Source organism: Oreochromis aureus, linkage group 22 (genome assembly GCF_013358895.1).
Source record: "Oreochromis aureus strain Israel breed Guangdong linkage group 22, ZZ_aureus, whole genome shotgun sequence".
NCBI lineage: Eukaryota > Metazoa > Chordata > Actinopteri > Cichliformes > Cichlidae > Oreochromis > Oreochromis aureus.
The window spans coordinates 8,994,814-9,015,929 of NC_052962.1; the positions used below are offsets into that span (position 1 = coordinate 8,994,814).

The 21,116-nt window shown below is 39.3% G+C and overlaps 1 long non-coding RNA gene across 1 annotated transcript in view; it reads left to right on the forward strand.

Annotated features, from left to right (window-relative positions):
* Positions 1 to 8,709, forward strand: part of LOC120435521 — a 33,728-nt gene extending 25,019 nt beyond the window's left edge. Inside the window, exon 3 of the long non-coding RNA XR_005609785.1 lies at positions 8,411 to 8,709. This is a non-coding gene — a long non-coding RNA (uncharacterized LOC120435521). The remainder of the gene's footprint in view (positions 1 to 8,410) is intronic.
* Positions 8,710 to 21,116: the final 12,407 nt, after the last annotated feature.

Genomic DNA, 21,116 nt, shown 5'->3' on the forward strand with positions numbered 1-21,116 from the left:
GAAGCAGAACTTGATTTTAAAAATAAATAAATAAATGTCCATAGGTCCATTAAAAATGGAGACGGCAACTATTCATACACAGAAAGGTGATTAGCGCAAAGTGGAGACACCTGGGACACAACACAGCTGAATTAAATCAGAAGACAAGAAAGGGGAAGTAAAACTAAAAGCAAAGCACAAGGCACAAATACCTGACAAAATAAAGCAGGAAGTGAAGTACAATAACTAAACAGGGACACGATTTAATATAAGGAGACCTGACAAGAGAGGATGGAAGAAGAAACATTGTGGAAAATGTGAAGTAGTCAGACTCGAACGTCAAGGAAGGTGATAGGGAAGCAGACTACGCAGACATTTCAGGTTTCCAGAGGTGAGCAATTTATTTACAGTGAACTTATTTTAATGTGTAACTTAACAAAACTTCTCCCCAAATCAACTCAATTAACAAAACTCAACAGTCCATGGATCTGGTAACACAGCTCACCTCTCCTCTCCCTTGAATCTGGTAGAGACTGGCTTTAAATAGGGCTTTGGAGTTGACGTCACTGGAGGTGGGCCACGCCCCCTTTCCGCCATGACAGTAGGCTAGACACAGGATACAGCTTCAGCTATGGTTCGTACGTGTTGTGTTATCAGTTGCAACGTTTGATCACACGATCGTGAAGGCAAGAAGCTGGATAATGGGCTCTCTTTTCATCGTTTTTCAACCTGGAGGCAATGTGAGGGATCCCATGTATCCGATATTACTAAACAAAGACGTCAGGCTTGCATTGCAGCGGTGAGACGAGCGGATCGAGTTCTGTGCAATCCCCAGCTTTTTGTTGGTTTGGTCTCTGCATCTTCTTTCCGGTGAGTTCTAAATTAATTCATATCACTATTAAAATGCTTTTAGTGTTATTTTCAATGTGCTGAGGTCATAGATAATGAGATAAAACATGCTAATGTGTGATGCTGCAGAACCACGTCATGTCATCATGTCGATTGAGTAGCTTATGATTTAGCATTATTGCAGGCAAACCAGCATATGAAATAGATGTAACAAATCCAGACTGGGCACCAACACTGCTCATGGGCCTCTAAAAACATACTAAATTGCTCTCATTGTACACTAATCCGCACATAACTTCCAGATGAATCACACACCTGTCACGTGCACTAATTTTATCTTACAGGCTTTTATTATGCAGCTGCAGAGTCTGAAGGTTCTTATTAATAATAATAAGTATAATTCTTAAACTGGTTTGCTGTGTATGCGCTGACTCCACAGACAAAGGGCTGTATCGCGACCGATTGCGCCCAGACGCCAAGAGACGGTACTTTCAAAAAATTGCATGCATCGGTAATGTGGACCCGTATGAAATAAGGAAGTGGAGTGGAAACCCAGACGACCTACCGCCTTTGTCCTATCCCGATCTTTGCATACCTTGTCTGTGGAGTCAGCGCATACACAGCAAACCAGTTTAAGAATTATAAATCCCTGGAGGCCCACATCCAATTCACGAATGGCTGGGTGCAAGATTTGTCCATCTTTATGCCTCCACGCTGCGACAACTGTACGTTGTCGTTAAGACAAAGGTAAGTCGGTTTGAACATGATAACTTTCTAAACAACTTCCTTGTTACAGTTTTTGATTTGCACGTACAGCCAACCCATCTATATTAGCCTTGGTTCATTACAGACCTTTTATTAAAAGTGGTTTTTGTGTGTTTCAGGTACTGCACTCACAACGACTGAATGAAACTGCACTGTGACCTCGTTGTGTGGACACAGAGAGACCTTCTGTCATACGCATCTTCCTGATGTGGATTTCTGGGAACCACGTTTAAAGCAAGCACAAGACTTCTTTCTTAAAGTGTGTCTTCCTGAACTTGTTGGGAAATACATCTCCAAACAACGTGCTGCTCTAAATAGCCTGTAATGTTTCATTTTGTGGTTCAAGATTGATGCCAGCTGTGTGTTGCCATGTAAATAGTTTGCATTTCATTTTATGTTCTTGCTAAGTACATGTGATAAGATCAAGAATAAAAAAAAAAAACATGTATACTATTCTTTTCTGTTTTATTGAAACTACTTCACACAAAGTACAATTATTTACAATGAACTACACATGCAACACAACAGCTTTATGAATACTCAACAAGAGCAAGTTTCATTTGGCACTGGTTTGACAACCACACTGGGGCACATATTCACCAAAACACAGCAAACCTTAACAATCTTATCAAGCAGTGTTGTGTTTATTTCTGCTCTGCCCTGTTCATTGCACACACAATGCTTTGTCTGCCCTTTAGCTTCTGTGATGCTGTCTGTCCGATCACCACTGTCCACATTTACAGGTGGTACCTCAACCTCCACTTGTCCAACACAACTGCTGTCCACAGCTATGACATTGTAATTTTGTTGTTGTTCTTCTGTCAGATCTTCATCGATTACTTCTGCACGGGCACACCTTCAGACTCTGCAGCTGCATAAAAGCCTGTAAGATAAAATTAGTGCACATGACAGGTGTGTGATTCATCTGGAAGTTATGTGCGGATTAGTGTACAATGAGAGCAATTTAGTATGTTTTTAGAGGCCCATGAGCAGTGTTGGTGCCCAGTCTGGATTTACATCCATTTCATATGCTGGTTTGCCTGCAATAATGCTAAATCATAAGCTACTCAATCGACATGATGACATGACGTGGTTCTGCAGCATCACACATTAGGATGTTTTATCTCATTATCTATGACCTCAGCACATTGAAAATAACACTAAAAGCATTTTAATAGTGATATGAATTAATTTAGAACTCACCGGAAAGAAGATGCAGAGACCAAACCAACAAAAAGCTGGGGATTGCACAGAACTCGATCCACTCGTCTCACCGCCGCAATGCAAGCCTGACGTCTTTGTTTAGTAATATCGCATACATGGGATCCCTCACGTTGCCTCCAGGTTGAGAAACGATGAAAAGAGAGCCCATTATCCAGCTTCTTGCCTTCACGATCGTGTGATCAAATGTTGCAACTGATAACACAACACGTACGAACCATAGCTGAAGCTGTATCCTGTGTCTAGCCTACTGTCATGGCGGAAGGGGGCGTGGCCCACCTCCAGTGACATCACGCTCCAAAGCCCTATAGGGCCATCAATTTCCCTCCAATTAGCCCAGCCAGTACCACTCACTCAAACTGAGGGATCTAAAACTCTACACAGATGATCTAAAAGACACAAAACCTCTTCACACTTCTAATATGCACATTTACACAACTAAATGGCGTTATTAATGAAAAGAAAAACATTCAACAAATCCCTTTAAACCTTAACACAAACAAAAGGAAGCATCTCTATGGAAAAAGAAACCCCTCCACTTGGTTTGACCTGCCGATGTCATGTGTGACATCATCAGGACTTTAAAATGAGGAAATGCTAGGCGGGCGTTTCCCTACACCTGACCCTCATGAAGACTGAAAAGACAGAACAAAGTAAGTATGAATAAATGACTTAATCTGTAACATAATAAAATATAAAGAAACATGTAACTGAGTATTTGCCTTAATTTGCAGAATGTTTGATTTGCCAGCAACGGAACGCTTACACAAGCAAACCCAGGATAGTGAGTGCAGCAATGTTACTTGACAAATAGTAAATCATAGCAAATAAACAGAAACAGAATAATGTGTATAATGTGCAAAAAAAAAAGGTCAACGCATATGGCACAAATGGAGAGCATTGCAACTGCTCATCCACTTTGTCACAGAAAGGACTAATACAAGTACAGCCAGGGACTGAGAAAACTCCACCATTAAGCCTGCAGTCTGAGAGTGAAGTGTTCATAAGATACTGTGAGGTCTTTAAGATATTGCCTCAGTATTCAAGATTTTGTATTTGAGGAGAAGGAATATCAATAGATGGTCCACATTTAATTGATTTACTCTCAGGTGACGTTGAGGGTGTTATATCAATCTTTCTTTGTTAATTTGTATATAGTTTTTTTTTGGGGGGGGGGCTTGTCTTTTGATGATACAGGAGCAAACATGATTTCTATGGGGATGACAGGAGAGAAGCTGCAGAGAGTCTGCTTCCTCGTCCCAACTCTGGATAGTCCCGTTTTGGGAGGTTTAATAAATTTGGCCAGATTTCTAGAAATGAGAGCTGTTCCATCTAAAGTGGGGTGGATGCCATCTCTCCTAATAAGACCAGGTTTTCCCCAGAAGGATCCCCAATTATCTATGGGTTTTTCATCAACAAAAATGCCTGATGGAAAAAGCAAAGGAGATGAGAGAAACCAGTGTCTCGGCAGATGCTGTCACATTAATCTCTGACTCAAAAATCAATCAGGCAGTCAGAAATATTCTGTTCCTGTTTTCTCTCACTTTATGATGATGTAATCATGTAGTCACTCCACACACACACACACACACACACACATACACACACACTTCATTTAAACTTAAGTGAGCAGAAGCCCCAACATGAACTTGATAAAAAAAAAAGATTTTTTGAAAAACCCTAATTTCCCCCAATAAACACAACCACAACCTGACATTTTTGTATGGGTTATATATGGACGTGTAATATGAAACTGTGACTTTGGAGATGTAATTTACTATGAAACTCAGCACAAAGAGAATGTTAATATAACACATCAGTGGGAAAATTAGATTGCCTTGATTGGGAACCTATCATTATTAACTTTGATATCATCATCTACTGGCACAACCCTCGAGTCCACAACTCCTGACTCTAAACTTAACAAGCTAATTGCAAAAGTTTTTTTATTTTTGGCAACACAAAAGTTAACTAAATAGTAGGTGACTTTATAGAGTAACAGATTACTTTTAAATGGTAGTAATCATTTGTTTTGGTTTTGTTATTCCAAAAAGAAAAGTAATGTATAACACATTACTCATTACTCTTTTTTAAAGTAATGCAGTGTGTTGTTTAATTATTCGTCAAAGTAATTTGTTACCAAACTACACCTGAAAAAACAATGTCATATAATTTCCAGTTAACAATATAAACCTGAGGCTACAGTTCAACACACAAACACAAATCCCTATTCACAGAAAAATGATCTTTCTTTTAGTTTTTACGTATCAACAAAACGATTTTTTTTTTTTTTTTTTTTTAAACACTTCAAAGAGACTTCAAAGTGATCACTACAGTGATTAAACTTTAGAAAAATGAACAGGTAGAAAATAAGGCTGCAGCCTGACTGCTCATCAGTTTGTTACCTCTTGAAGATCTGGCTTTGGCTGCTGGGCTAGGGTCAGCATGCAATCAGCTTTACAATCACTCTGGGTTCTTGGATAGCTTAGCATTAGCATGCTGGCAGCGCAGATGTTATCAAAGTGCAAAGTTCTATCCAGGATCCAGTTTGAAATTTACCGCAGGCTTGTCATCTTTTTGTAGAATAAAAGTAAAAGTAATGTCCATATCAACACACCTGAAAAGCTGTAGACTGCTCTGCCATTTTCGTTCTCCCACACACCAACTTAAATCAAATGATTGTAGTGAAAGTCTGAAAAAAGCAAGTTCCTTTGATTTATTTGAAGTCACCCAGAGTGCAAATAATTGAAGAAATACAGACATATTTGTAGCTGTATTGTAATTACTGAATTTAGAACACTAACCTGTTATATTACTGCAGCAGTGAAAAATGTAATGTGATTACAGTAGCACATTGGGTTGGAACATGTCACACCCAACAATCGTAATGACATGAAGTTATTTTTAAAGGTAACTTTACACAGGTGCCAAATTAGCACAGAGCGAGGAAGGGGCCAGATGTGGTCGCTGCAGGACAGACCTGGCAAATGCTTCAGCAGATCGCTGCTGCAACAGAGACAAAGGGAGAAAATAGATGTCCTTCTTCACAGCTGTGTAAACCAGGGCAATGCAAATGACTTTATTACTCCAGAGACTGTAATTCATGCAATCAGTTGACTCGTGAAGCGGTGAAGATGCCATTCATAATAAGTGAGAATGGCTGCACAGCGTAGGTTTGAGCGCTCTCTCGCTGAGGTGCCCGGTGAATCTATGCTGATACTGTGATATTATTTAAAAGAACCACTTTATTTTTCCTTGTTGTAAATATAAAAACTCCATAAAAATGGATTTTGATTTTCCCTTGAAGAAACAATGTGTGTCCTGCGCTTTTATTGAGACACTCAAGGCTTTACATTGCTATGCAAAAAAAAGTATCTCGGAGAACAAATGCCACCCACTTCCACATCTCTTTGAGATTGTCATCCCAAACCAAAGACTATTTTCTAGCTGCCAGTCATGCAGGCATAGCACTTCAAGGTCTGCCAAGGTTGAAAGCAAAGTATGTAGCAGATGTAAGCAGCCTCTTCCGCGCTTCTTTGTTGCTCTTGAAATGTGTATAACCTTGCAATCTCCTTTATTTCACTATTATAAATGGGCAGATCAGCAACAGCACACAGAAGTCGCACAGCCTTGAATCTGTCACACGCTGCGCACTTTGAGAAAAAGGTCAACGGAGCACACTGTGATGTGCACAGAAGTGACAATGACATCAAGCTAAGTAATGAATTTTATGGAAGGAAGAGGCAGCGACGGTGGGGTAAACGGGGGTTTGGAGAAGGAGGCAGACTGACTACTGTTTATGTCACGGTTGTGTAAAAAGTCCTGTTGTGTGTAAGTTGTGTAGGGAATTTGCAGCGAGCCCCGAAGCTCGTTTTTTCCTTCTGGCAGTGCTGCTCCTGCTGCTGTTGCTGCTGCTACAGTCTCTCAGCACATCACACCCAGGATTGATTTTAATGTAAGAACAGAGTTTAGAGTATAATTATTTTTGCAAGCTCCAAATAGAAAGAAACAATCCCAGCAAGAAAAAAAAATGTAGGTCGCACATGACAGTCTTGCAAATGCAGATCATTAATTCACTGTTGTTATGTAGAGTCTGCCGTTGCAGTTGTGCCTAAATGCATAATTAATTAGCGGCATTGAAGCTCTGGAGAAAATTTCAACTAATGAGAGACAAAGAATGTATAAGCAGTATTGAAATCAAATAGTGGGGAGGCAAAGAAGAAGGAGAGGTGAATGTCACTTTTGCGGAGTGCACCGTTCTGTTTTTTTGCCGAGAAATTTATTTGCAAGCCAAGGTCTTGCTTCATAGTTTTCTCCGCAGTGGGAAAGAAAGTCAGGTAGCGTGACCAGATTACATGGTTCGAGGGGTTTACTTTTCACCTTCGTGAAGCCGTAGGTACACAAAAATCCAACTCATGAGGAAGAGAGAAGAAAGAGAAAGCTAATTCTCTCTTCCATCAGGTCTGCCGCCTAAAATGTGGATCAGAAAGAATAAAATAAAATGACAGATTTTCTTTTCCACTTTTAGCTTTTCACATTGATGTAATTCTGAGAAAAATCAATGGCCTTGTACTGTGTATTGATCGGCTGCCACAAATTAGAATTTCTGGTTAGATTGGAGGGTAATCGTGTCTGGTACCGTGTGCGTTGTGTCACAAGGATCAGTCACATTAAAGCAGGAAGTTGTCCCTCCTTTGCGGTGTGTAATAGAGGATGAATAAGCCCTTGTCTTCCCTCGTCTAGGTTCTAATATCACATGTTCAGGCTTCATCCCCTGGAGACCAACGGGAAGGGATGAAATCCCACTGTGGGAATGCTCCCCTGGTGCTTCTCCTTTATCCAGGCTACCCCAACCTCCTTAAACTACAGATGTGGAGAATTAAGAGATAAACAGAGTAGAAATAATCCAATTACCTCTAATGGGCATGCTCACGATAGAAGTATCTGAGGAGGAAATACCTTAATTCCATTCAAAGACTGCTCTAATTAGTCTACTGTAGAGCTGTAGCTGTGTTTACAAGAAGACACTCTCAAGGTGAGTCACAAAGTAAAGTGTGCAGAAAGAAAGCATTTTTGAATGATAGCTCATCTGTGGTGCAAAAGCATAGTTTTATCTTTATAAAATACGCTGAAAAGCCCTGGCTGCTTCATTTTGCATTAATATCAGGCACTAATCTGTTTTGTGGTGGTTACTATTAATTTTTTTCCAGTAAGCTACAATGCTCACCATTTGGAAATATTATTTTTATATCTATGTACACGTCTGTGTGTTGTGTTCAATTATCGGACAAAGGAAAAAAAAAAAGTTTGATCATTTAAAAACAACGTTGCTAGAATTCATTTTTATCTTTAAGTCTATATACCTCCTAATTTGTTTTATCCTTATTGCACACAAATAAGTATTGTAGAATAGTTTTGGATTCAGACTGTTACACTCAGCCAATAACAGATATGAACAGGGAGGGGGATGGTCTGCCTAGACTGGTGATGGCGCCAGAAGGTGCAAAACTTTAAGGCTGACTCTGCAAGAGAAAAACAGGGATAAAAATTCTGGTGTTAGGGATTGCTCTATTTCCCCCCTTCTCTACCTCTGCAGGCCGGACACAAACCTAGATATGGTTGCCATGGTGAAGAGGGAAGAATCATCTACTACAGGAGGATGTCAAGAAGGTGCATAAGATGAAACACGAGCCAGATATCGGACCTAAGGCCACCCTCAGCTGTAGCAACTAATCATGTCAACATTCTGTTTCTGTGACCTGCAATAAAAGTGTTTACTGCCTGGGTGTGGTGCTCTTTTGCTCGTTTGGGCCTCCTGAGTAAGGAAAGAGACACGGCAGCTGTTTTTAACTTGAACTTTTAACTGCTTAATAAATTTAAGAAAATGCACTTTGAGCATATTTGTCTTCTCTCTCATAAAATGAACCTGACTCTAGGGCCTATCACGTTTCTGTAACTTGATCATTTGGGCACACCCTGGGCAGGCTGTCAGGTGAGACATTTACTGGCACCATCATAGCCTGTGAATAACTGCAAATGATATGTGTGCTTGTTCTGTCAGCTTCAGATGGTTTGGAAATTAGCACTGAAAGTGAAATTCAAACTGGGACATGATCTCAAATCATGGTTAAAAATCCATATTCAAGTTTCCTTGTGCTACCTCCAATCCATTTAGTTTGCTACTGTTTCTCTGTCTAATTTAAAAGGTTCTGTTTTAAAATGGAACACTCCTTGGGTCATAACATGAAATCAGTAACATATTAGTTTGGAACATGCTACACCCAAGAATGGTAATGACATGATCTAAAGTTATCTTTAAAGTTATCTTTATGTTTAAAGTTACCTTTAAACATAACTTCAGAGTCCAGAGCGGACCCTGGTGCAGACTCAGAGTTTTGAAAGAGTCCATAGTGTAATATTTATACAAGGTGGGGGGCAAAGGGTCCAGGGTCCCAGGGAAGGAAGAGGGGGAAACGGTCCACATTCTTGCTCCTCTTCAGCCACTCACGCTCCGTCACACTCCAAACCACTCGTGCAAACAGGTATCCAGGAAGGTTAAGGGACAGGTCCAGGGAATCTATGTACAGGAGACACTAGGTCAGAAAAATAGTAAGCAAACACAAGGAGGTGAACTAGGAATATGCCAGAAACACGAACTCAGATAGCTCAACAATCCAGCGACGAGAAGCTCTGAGCCACTGCCTAAAGTAGTGGCAGGAAAACTGGGTCAATGAGCAACAGCAGGTGGATAATCAGGCCAGGTGCGTGGGCCGAAGGTGGGAGCCCATAATATGTTCCACCCAGGCAGACAGGAGAATGAGGAGAGAGAGAGAAAGAGGAAAACAATAACAACGTGGCCAGGAGTGAGCCGGCCGGATAGACAAAGGGACCCTGACATATGTTCCTTTATCCAAGAAGAAAGTAAAAAGTGCAAGAGTCTACAGCACAGACTGTATATAAAAGATAAATAGCAACCATTACATTCACCACCGGTTTCTGGACTCTCTATTCCAAAGTCTCAACATGAGGGTTTTGACCATCACCATCTTGGTTTTTTGATGTCAAAAGTGTGTGAAAGGTTCAACTGCAAGATGCAGTTTGGCATCTTGACATGGAAGTCTGTGTGGACTGATTCACTTTTGGCGCCACTCTCAGGTTGACTCAAGTATGAATTTTTTTAGCAGGTAACATTTTCAACTCAATTCAATTCAATTTTATTTATACAGCGCCAAATCACAACAACAGTCGCCTCAAGTTGCTTTATATTGTAAGGTAGACCCTACAATAATACATACAGAGAAAAACCCAACAATCATATGACCCCCTATGAGCAAGCAGTTTGGCAAAATTGGGAGGGAAAAACTCCCTTTTAACAGGAAGAAACCTTCTGTGGAACCAGCTTCCAGTTTGGATTCGGGAGACAGACACTATCTCTACTTTTAAGATTAGACTTAATACTTTCCTTTTTGCTAAAGCATATAGTTAGGGCTGGACCAGCTGACCCTGAATCCTTCTTTAGTTATGCTGCAATAGGTGCAGGGGGATTCCCATGATGCACTGAGTATTTCTTCTTCAGTCGCCTTTCTCACTCACTATGTGTTAATAGACCTCTCTGCATTGAATCATACTTGTTATTAATCTCTGTCTCTCTTCCACAGCATGTCTTTTATCCTGTCTTCCTTCTCTCACCCCAACCGGTTGCGGCAGATGGCCCCGCCCCTCCCTGAGCCTGGTTCTGCTGGAGGTTTCTCCCTGTTAAAAGGGAGTTTTTCCTTCCCACTGTCGCCAAAGGAGGTCATATGATTGTTGGGTTTTTCTCTGTATGTATTATCATAGGGTCTTTAACTAACGATATAAAGCACATTAAGGTGACTTTTGTTGTGATTTGGTGCTGTATAAATAAAATTGAATGAATTGAAATTGAATTAATATTTGCATTGAAGGACATATCCTGGTCAAAAATGACTCCAAGGTTCCTCACAGTATTACTGGAGGCCAAGGTAATGCCATCCAGAGTAAGTATTTGGTTAGATACCATATTTAAACGATTTTCGGGGCAATAACCTTAGTTTTATCTGAATTAAGAAGCAGAAAATTCAAGGTCATCTGGGTCTTTATGTCTTTAAGACTTTCCTGCAGTTTAACAAATTGGTGTGTGTTTTCTGGCTTCATGGATAAATAGAGTTGCGTGTCATCTGCAAAGCTGTGAAAATGTATGCTATGTCTTCTGATGATACTGCCTAATTTAAGCATGTATAATGTAAATAGAATTGGTCCTAGCACTGAACCCTGTGGAACTCCATAATTAACCTTAGTGTGTGAAGAGGACTCTCCATTTACATGAACAAATTGGAGTCTATTAGATAGATATGATACAAACCACTGCTTAGCACTGAAGCCACATACAGTTTAGGTTGGTACAGGTATCTGATGATGGATAAAAGCATCAAACATATTGAAGCACTGAATTGTTAGAATAATAAAACATAGAAGTCAAGAATACAGCAGTGAATGTGAATTGCATGGATGGATGCACCAGTGGAAAGTCAGTGTATTCCAAAGTGTCTAAGATAGTTTTGGCAGCACCAAAAAGGCTGATCAATCAATTCAATGATCTTACCTGCAAGCTGAAGATTCTGCAGAGTAACCATTGTGAATATTTTTCTGCTTTCACAAATGCAACTGATCCCAGTTTTGCTGCTCTTTAACGATTTCTGTCAGCAGGACGGTGTGGTATATGTAGAACAGAGGTAGGTTACAGTGTTGTGGTAATGAAGGAACATGGCAGTCTATTCACCACTATGACTCACTGATGTTTTATTAATAGTTTTGTAACAACAATGGACCTCCTCAGCACAGAGGATAAAAGCAGGTTGTGGATACTGGCAATACTTCTTTTATGATCTTGTTTTTGTGGAATGGCAGAACAAAATGTGAATTTAAAGCTTTCTGCTTTAAATCATTTCATTAATCCACACAGGTGCATAATAAAACTATATGTGCAATATAGAAGATTTCCTTGTGAAATCCCCACATACTAAATGGCCCTGTGCATTTCCTCCCACTGATTTCTCAAATCTTATTAGCTGAGAGGTGATCATGTTGACATACCTGTCCAAACACATTATGTCCTGCAGTCCAATCCCCTTGGTAATGCTATTAGGATAGCATGAGATGCCAGGGTGTGCACATCATCAGCTGCCATGGAAATCTCATCCTGCAGAAAGGTAAGCAAAGAGCAGGCAGGCTCTCCTCACTGACCCCTGCACTTTTGACACGGAAGATTTTCCTCACATGACCTGTTTAGCTGCGAGAAAGCTTTTCTTCTGATTGAATGTTTGCTATGAGTAATTTGCAAGGGGAATCATAAAGAACACAGAAACTGTTTTCACAACAGTTTTCACAAAGATTGAAATCCTGTAAAAGTAAAACAATGTCAGTTAAGATCAGCCATGTCAGGTGCTGCCAAATAAAAAGATGTTGTCTGCTGCTATTTGCAGAAACACAACCTGAGCCTTTTTTTCAAAGAGTGTACTTTTATTGTTTATTTTCTCTTAAACTTTAAATTCTATTGCTGGTTTTTACAGCCATGTTTGTCCTCCAAAGACAGATGAGAAAAAAAACAACCACAGACAAGGAATAAAGAGATTCCCCCTGTTCTCAGGGACATGCTTGCAAAACAAATTAACATCTCATCACAGTTTTTCATTAGTTATTTAATATGTTACACATGTAAAACAGAACATTAGTCTATTTTATAGAGAAACATTAGATTGGTCTTTCACCCCTATATCCAGGTTGGACGAGAGCATGTCAGTACCACTATAAAACTCCCATTTCAGATACTGGACTATATGACACAGAGGAACTGGGACAAGTGACTGCGTCCTTGAGTTAAGATCAGCTAAGAGCAACTGACAGTCTAGACCTCGGGCTAGTGAAGGCCAAATTCAGAGCAAATCCAGAACATAGATGTGAAAGTAGTCAAGAGACACTGGCTAACCACTTTCACTTCTATGTTGGTGAAATCGGTTTTACATTGACCAATTCTTTCCGATATGATATCATGAGCATGAAGTGACAGAAACAAAAACATTCAAAAGACTACAATGAGACACACTTAAAATAAGCAAAGGATTCATCGGTGTTGTGAAGGACAAAAAGATGCAGGTATTGTGTGTTTTAATCACACAATTTTAGTCATTAGTGTGTCCCCAAAAACACTTCTGTAGTGTTTTGGGCTCTTGTGAGCTTTTGTGTCGTTTCTGTTTGTTTGTTTGTTTTTTATTTCTGCTGTTTTTTATTCAACTTCTGTTAATTGCTTTTGAAGCAATTTTCATTTGTTGGTGTTTTCTTGACCCTGTAACAGCAAGTGTATCACGTTGGTTCATGGGTTTTTGAGACTTATGCATCATCAGTGTGATTATTTCCCCCCTAAAAAACCTATATAAATAAATAAAGGGCATAAAAATGTTGGATGTAGAAAAGATCATACAAATTGAAACTTAAGTACGCAAACAAAAAAAAAATTAATTGGCAGAAGGGTCAATAAACACTTTATTTTCAACAAATTAGAATTTCCTGGTAATTATTTTATGGTTCATGTTTTGCAGGGTCAAGCTGCAGTGCATTTGAGCTCTCAGGGCCACCGTATGTTCTTTTTTTTTTAAACATCTGAAATGTCATATATATATATATATATATATATATAACAATTCAGATGTTTTTATATATATATAGACATTTTGAAAGAATGCTTTCAAAAATGGAGGTGTTAATCATTTATTTTTGTCAATCAACAAAACGCAGTGAATGAACAAAAGAGGAATCTAAATCAAATCAATATTTGGTGTGACCACCCTTTGCCTTCAAAACAGCATCAGTTCTTCTAGGTACACTTGCACACAGTTTTAGAAGGAACTCGGCTGGTAGGTTGTTCCAAACATCTTGGAGAACTAACCACAGATCATCTGTGGATGTAGGCTTCCTCACATCCTTCTGTCTCTTCATGTAACCCCAGACACACTCAATGATGTTGAGATTAGGGCTCTGTGGGGGCCGTACCATCACTTCCAGCACTTCTTGTTCTTCTTTACGCTAAAGATAGCTCTTAATGACTTGGGCTGTATGTTTGGGCTCGTTGTCCTGCTGCAGAATACATTTGGGGCCAATAAACAGTCATTTATGTTTCTGAAAGCATTTTTTGTTTACAGCATTTTTCACACCTGCCTAAAACCTTTGCACAGTACAGTACAATTAACCCCACTGCAAAAGCAAAACATTCTAAGTAAATGCCAGTGTCTCGTTTAAACTAAGGCTAACATTTTAGAATGTGTAGCAGTATATGTGTATAATAATTATGGTAGTATTAAAGCTGCATTAAGCATTTTTCAGTATTTTTTACAGCACGCAGCTTTGGTGTTTTTGTTCGCTCATAGTTTTCACCAACCTCATTTCAAGATGCAGATGGTTGCTGTTTCCACCTAATGAAAAGACAACCTTGATGAACGCACTGCATATTGCCGACCCAGTGTCAAATGGTAAAGTGGCAATCATAGAGACCAGCTAAAGGACACAACCGAGTATTTAAAATTGAAGCTAAAGTTGGACTTTCTCAGAAGCTGACTTTGAATGATGATTAATATTCATAACAATTTGGGTGGCATAAAATTGTAAAAACTTTTCTCTACCAGCCTGTCACTCTGAACAACAACAAGATCTATTCACGAAGGTGATTTTTTAAGAATTTAAAATATGACATTCTTGTGCTTGTATCTTGTTTCAGTGCCCCCAAGTAGCCAGAAACTCAAATGTGGGTTATTGTTCATCACGAACGATAATAGTGAGGTTTTGTCTGTCATCCAGAAATAAATTAGATGTATAACATGTCCATTACCATAAAGGTGCGATGGCAATCTTTCCAGGTCTACCCTGATGTGATTAACAAATCACTTTCAATATTGTTTGAAGTCTAAAGTGCCTCAAGCAGCATCCTCTGACTCACAGGGTTATGGTTATGCATGTCTTTATTTCTTTTCTGCTTTTGTTTCCAGCTTTGCAGTTTGATAAAAAAACCATCCTTCTATGGTGTATTTTCGAAAGCTTTCTCTTTGAGTCCATGTGCAAAGGGCGGTGCAGCAGCTGCGACACAACGAAGAAAGAAACAAAGAAAACAAAACATTTTACACTTCACATCATTTATGACAAGGTCTGAATGAAGCTGTGACGAACAATAACACAACAGTCACTGACATCTGAATGACAGAAGTCATCCCTTTAACAGATTGATGGGGGGGCCGAGTGTACCCCCCCAAGCAAATGTACGGCTGTCTAAAATAAATGCCATGTTCATATATTTTCTGTGTCTTTGTATCTTTACAGCCCATCCTGATTGCTGGTATAAAACAATCTTTTCCTCAACATACAAACAGTGAAAGCTCATTTATGTTGTGAAAAATAGGGGATAGTAGGGGATGGTTGTTTCTCTTTCTTCTGCACCCCTTTTTTTTAGTGCACGTGCAGTATGAACAAAATTTTAATGACAGGAACGTTTTTTCAATTCATTTCTACTCTAGTGTTTACTGAATTCATTACTCATTCATGCTTTCTCTTGCTTTAAATCAATTTCTCTGCACTTTTCATATTTAAAGTCCACTTGAGCATTGTCGTAAATTGAGTGTTGTGATTGGCAAGCGCGGAGGCTGCAAAGATAAAAAGACAAGGCAGAAAAACCCTGGTGTATCATGATGAAATGAAAAGATTTCAAGTGCACTGAGAGGATTGAAAGCTTTTTGTATGCAGACTTGTCATGTTCTGTGGAAGAAGTGCTAAATTAAATTCTGAAAAGCTATTCCCCTTTAAAACATTCACTGTGCGGAAGAATTAACAGTTGTTCTCCCAAATAGAAAGTTTCATCATATTAAACAAGGACATACACAAATGTGGTAGCCAGGACAATAAAGTATCCCCTAGTGCCTCAAATGTCAAACAAAAAGCTGGAATGAGTCCTTTAATTGCTATCTAGGCCATAAAACATGGGTCTCTTCACTCCTTATCAGTCACACATGGCAGTATAACCTGCAGTACATTACTGTTGCTGCTGTAAACAGATATGACACACACTTAATTCAAAGGCGCTATGTGAGAGTCAGCTAAGTGCAAGCGTCTTTGAATGTTAATAGTATATATATACACGTGGTGCTTTTAAGGCCTCTTCTAAGGTCTCAGCATGAGCCACTCTCGCTCCCAGTGTGGGCCTCCCAAGTGTACATGTCAAACACACTTTGAAGTTCTTAGCAATCTGGCAAAATGTCTGTTAGTACCTCAGCAACACCGCTGCACTCCTGCTGCTAAGAAGCTGAGAGTGTGAAAGGAAAACAAGCGCAAAAGGCAAGAAAAGACATGGGTGGAGGGGATGGGACATTTGCGGGGCATTTCGTTCCAGAATCCCCATGAAGTTGTTTTGATCATCTGGCATAGTTGAGGGTATAGGATGTGTTTGTCTGTATGTGGGGACCCACGAATTAGAGTTTGTGTGTGTGTGTCTGTGTGTGTGTGTGTGTGTGTGTGTGTGTCAGAGTCCAGGGATTACTTATGTTATGGGAACCTAAATCACATCATGATGTATGATCGTCTTTGGGGGGGGTTTCCACTCTGCCGGTCACCCGCGCATTCAGCGGCATCGGTGATGAGGTGGTTCCGGGGGCCACCCGCACCTCCAGCAGCAGCCCCGGAGCTGGTCCGGTGGCCACCCATGTGGCAAGCAGCGGTGGTGGAAGCAGCAGACGAAGTGAGCAGGGGCTCACAGGCAGCTGGGCAGGCAGCCGGCACGCACACCACGCAGCATGCCGGCCTCTGTTGGAAGAGAGGCCGGACCGGACAGCATGCCATGACTCGCGCGTACCTTGACCTCCAGCTTGGCAGGTCCCGCTGGCACGCCAGCCTCCAGCTCACCACGAGCCGGTCCTTCCCGTGCGCTGTCCACCCTTACAATAATCACACGGTTGCTTTAACAGTACATTCAACGGCTGCAGCTCTCCCGCTGCCAGACATACACATCACCACCAAAAACAACAACACAAGCAGAGCATTGTAGATGCTGTGCAGATGAGTCCATCTCACCTGCAGCGGCATCGCAGACCACGCCCCGCCACAATAATAAAGCATTTTCTATTTAATTATAAACTTTGTCTTAATTATGTCCTGGGTTTTAATAAAAAAGGAAACATCACAAAAAACACTTAAGGTCGTGAAAATTAATTGAGATTTAGCAGTTCAATGGCACATTCACCTTATTTATTGAAAAGTATCGGTATCGGCAATAGTGGCCCGTATTTACTTGGTATCGGATCGATACCAAAATATGCAGTATCGCACACCGCTAATGAACGGGTCTGTTTTCATACAGAAGGCCCACTGGATTATTAAGTGAAACAAAACAGTCAGATAAGCCAAACTTTACTCAACTCATTCTTCTTGCTTCCTCCACTTCCGTACCATTGATTCATTAATGTTGAATTCTCTCGCAGCTGTTCTATTCCCATGTTGTTGCAGTATATTAATGACTAACCTCGTATGGATTATCTCAGTTGTTCTGACTGAAGTTTGGTCCGTTTACAGCATCCTGCCATGCGATTGCATTTGTCTCTATTTTTTTTTTTTTTTTTTTTTTTTTTTGTCTGTCCCATTTGGTTCTTAAGCCGTCAGAATTGTTGTCTGAAGACCAACAAGGATACCAAATGGATTTATTTTGCCAAATGGATCATCATGGCATTGCCGTATTGGTCCATTTGATCAAACTTTGTTGTTATTATTTATTTTATTTTCAGTTGTTACAGATGGGACAGACATGACTGGGGGATAGGAAAGGGAGAAAGAAAGAGAGGAAGGAAAAGAAAAACAGAAGGGAAAAGGGACAGTGAGAAAGGGCACTTATAAAGACAAAGAGAAAGAAAAAAAAAAAAAAATCTCCTGGATCACCTGTTGAGAGAAAAAAAAGAGAAGACAAGCAAAAAAAACCAAACAAAAACAAAGCAACATACTAAACACAACACCATCACGTTAATCTAGCTGAGTGTGAACAGCAGTAAATACTAAATATTGAAAGTTGTTGTGCAGCACGCAGGACAGACAGCGCACAATGTGCTTTGAAGTAGCAGCTAAGAAAGGTGTAGTTTATGTCTACGAACAGTGAACACCCGTGTGCACACCTGTGTGGATTGCATTTATCTCTAACCATCAGGAACCCTCACGTTGACTTTTATCAAGTGGAAAAAAGTTAGCGTTCATCCTCCAGCTTCACTGTGTTTATGTAATGCTAACATAGCTGTGTCATTAGCGATCACGTAGCACATCATTATATACCAGCTAGCCCAACTTCAGTTACCCTACAAACCTCACTGCTGTTTAGTTTTCTGTCTTCATTTATGTTGGACGTGATAGTAGAGCTGTACGTTTTATTTTTTCAGAAATCTCTCAGTCAGAATATGCTATATCATGTTTAGGTGGAAACTAGCGAGCTAACTTCCTGCTAACTTCTAACTCCGTTAAATTTAAGAAATTCTGTTTTCATGGATGCCTGGATGCTAACCTTAGTTGTTACACCTGGTAAAGCATCAACGCCGGTCATTTTATTAAAGATGATAGAATTTAGACAGTTTTTAACTCTCAGTGATGCCACAGTGTTCGTTTGACTTTGGGACTTGGAGGGGACGGAGCTTTGGACCCAGATTACTCCGCGAGGCTCCTGACTACGGTAGCCGCAATGCTCTGAAAAATCCATCAAGAGGTGCGGCTGCGTAGCTTACCAAAGTCGTACTAAAACATTTTTTGACAGATTTTTGAGCGCCGTGTACCACATAAAATTGGTCCGAGGTCAGTAAGCACAATCAGAATTCATACATAACGAGCATCAGAACATGCTATATAAGGCGCATTGTCGATTTTTGAGAAAATGAAAGGATTTTAAGTGCACCTTATAGTGTGGAAAATACACTATATTACAATAATAACTTCTAAAGCAAATTATATTTTGTGAGAGGCAAATAATAAAGTCCAAATTATGATAAATGATTTTAAAATTATTTATAAACATAGATTTTGGGGAATGATAATTGACCACAAATCCTGTAGCAAAACACAGAAAACACAGATGAGATAAAAACAGAAAATAAATATTAATCCAATTTATACAGTAGAGAAGAAGCATCTGAACCAAACAACAGCTATCATTCTGCCTGTCTCTCATCATCCATGCACCCTCTGCATCACTGACACATGTGATGCCACATTCCAATCTCACAGCAGTTTGGGAAACACTCACAACTTCTGATATGTGTTTGTTTATATGAATTTAAAAGTTATAAGGTTTATATAATGTTTATATCTGTGTCCCTGAGCAAAGTTTTGCATCTGTATCAGTATTTTCCACTTAGAGTCCACATTTGGCATCTGAAGAGTTTGGTGGTGGAGTGAAACATTTTTGAACAAGTTTGAATTATGCAAACAACCCAGTGTCATTTTTTGAGGTTATTTTTACAATCATTTTTACAGCTCTGCTTTTTTTGTTACCATGGTAATATACTGAAATGTAATCCCTTTGCAATGCACTGCTTAAAAAATCATAATTTGTGTACAAACAGAAACAAATGAATTGCTTTTTTGTGACTATTTCATGTTTTGATGTTAGACCGGGCTTGTTTATCACTAATATACTTATCACTATTTGTTTTTCAAGATATGGGTATTTTGGGATATTGTTATTGCCAAACAACTGTCAAAATAAAAATTCCCTATCACTGTCACATAACATTGACATAAAAATATCAACTTAATCTTTGTTTTTCATTTATATCAGTATGATAACTATAATAACAAAATAACTACATGATAACTACATTTCATGATTGTAATAGCAGCGATTAGGGATGTTGTGTATTTTTAACAAACTGATACTTGGTATGCATCACACTTCCTGGCTGGAAATCCTAAGCTTAAAATGCTCTCTTGAGGGATTTTATTCTTTTCTGAGAAAGCCGTCCATTTATTGTTTCCATTCTTTGTCACTTTCCACAAATATTGGCAAGATGGTCTTGAAGTTGTTGCTCTTCATCATGATATTTTTGTGACCTTATAATTTTTACTGTGTGTGTGTGTGTATGTGTGTGTGTGTCAAAAGTTTCCTTTATACACAGGGTCGGGTTTTCATATTAACTGAGGTCATGAGTGCATGTTCTCTGATTTGGAACCCAGCCATAAAGAAGGGATTTTTGCTCTACCAAACTGCAATTCATTTCAGGGCCTTTGGAGTATTTTCTGTCATATCTTGGAATCTAATAAAAAAACAAACAACCACCAGAAGTATTCCTAATGTGTAAAATGTGTGTACTTGCAGAAATAAAACCGATTCAGTATTACATTCAGTTGAAACTGTCAGACTCACAATAGACGGGAAATGAAAAAAACAACATTAAAATCAATGCAGCAGAGTCAGAAAGCTGACTTGAAATTGATTGAAATTTCATTTTTGACTGGATTGTTTTTGGCTTTTGTTTTATTTTATCTCATTTCATTTTTGTTGACCAATCTCAAAAACGTTCTTGTTCACAAAAAGTTTTTTTCTGCAACTGTAAATCAAATTTTCCAAAGCCCTGTTTTTGAAACAGGAGTTGTGGTAGTGCTTCATATGGTTTCCATAAACTTGTTTATCACTCTCACATTCCACTGATGCCTGTGCTGCCAGCTCCCACCAAGTCAGTGATAAAACGGAAACTGAACATCAGTGGGTCTTTGAGGATGAATGCTGTCTTTGGTGATCCCTTTAGTGCCACCAACAGGTCAAAGTTCTTATTTTTGAAGAAAACCGGAACAATAGAAGATGAGAGTGGAGATGAAATATGAATTACAATAACTATGGACTCCTGTAAATGTTTATTTCTCCAATAGTTTAAGTATCACACTTTGGTAAAGCTGGTGAAGTTCGTAAGAAGACCCATTTAGAAAAACGCATACCAGAGTCTGAAGGCAGGTTGTTAAATGAATTAAATATTTAAAAAAAACAAAAACAATAAAAGTTAAAATAACTTACATTAAAAATTAATCTTGTTTTTTATAAATAACTGATGAAATAAATAATTTTCATGCTTAAAATGTACGTGAGCAAACAAAAGGTGCTGCAGAAGGTGGCAGGTAATCCAGTTTAAAACAAAGGAGAAAGGAGAAGACATCAAGAGAAGCTAGCTGGAGAAACAAACAGGTGAAACACAAAAAGTGGACAGAGAAAGAAAAACGTTCATGAAGGTAAG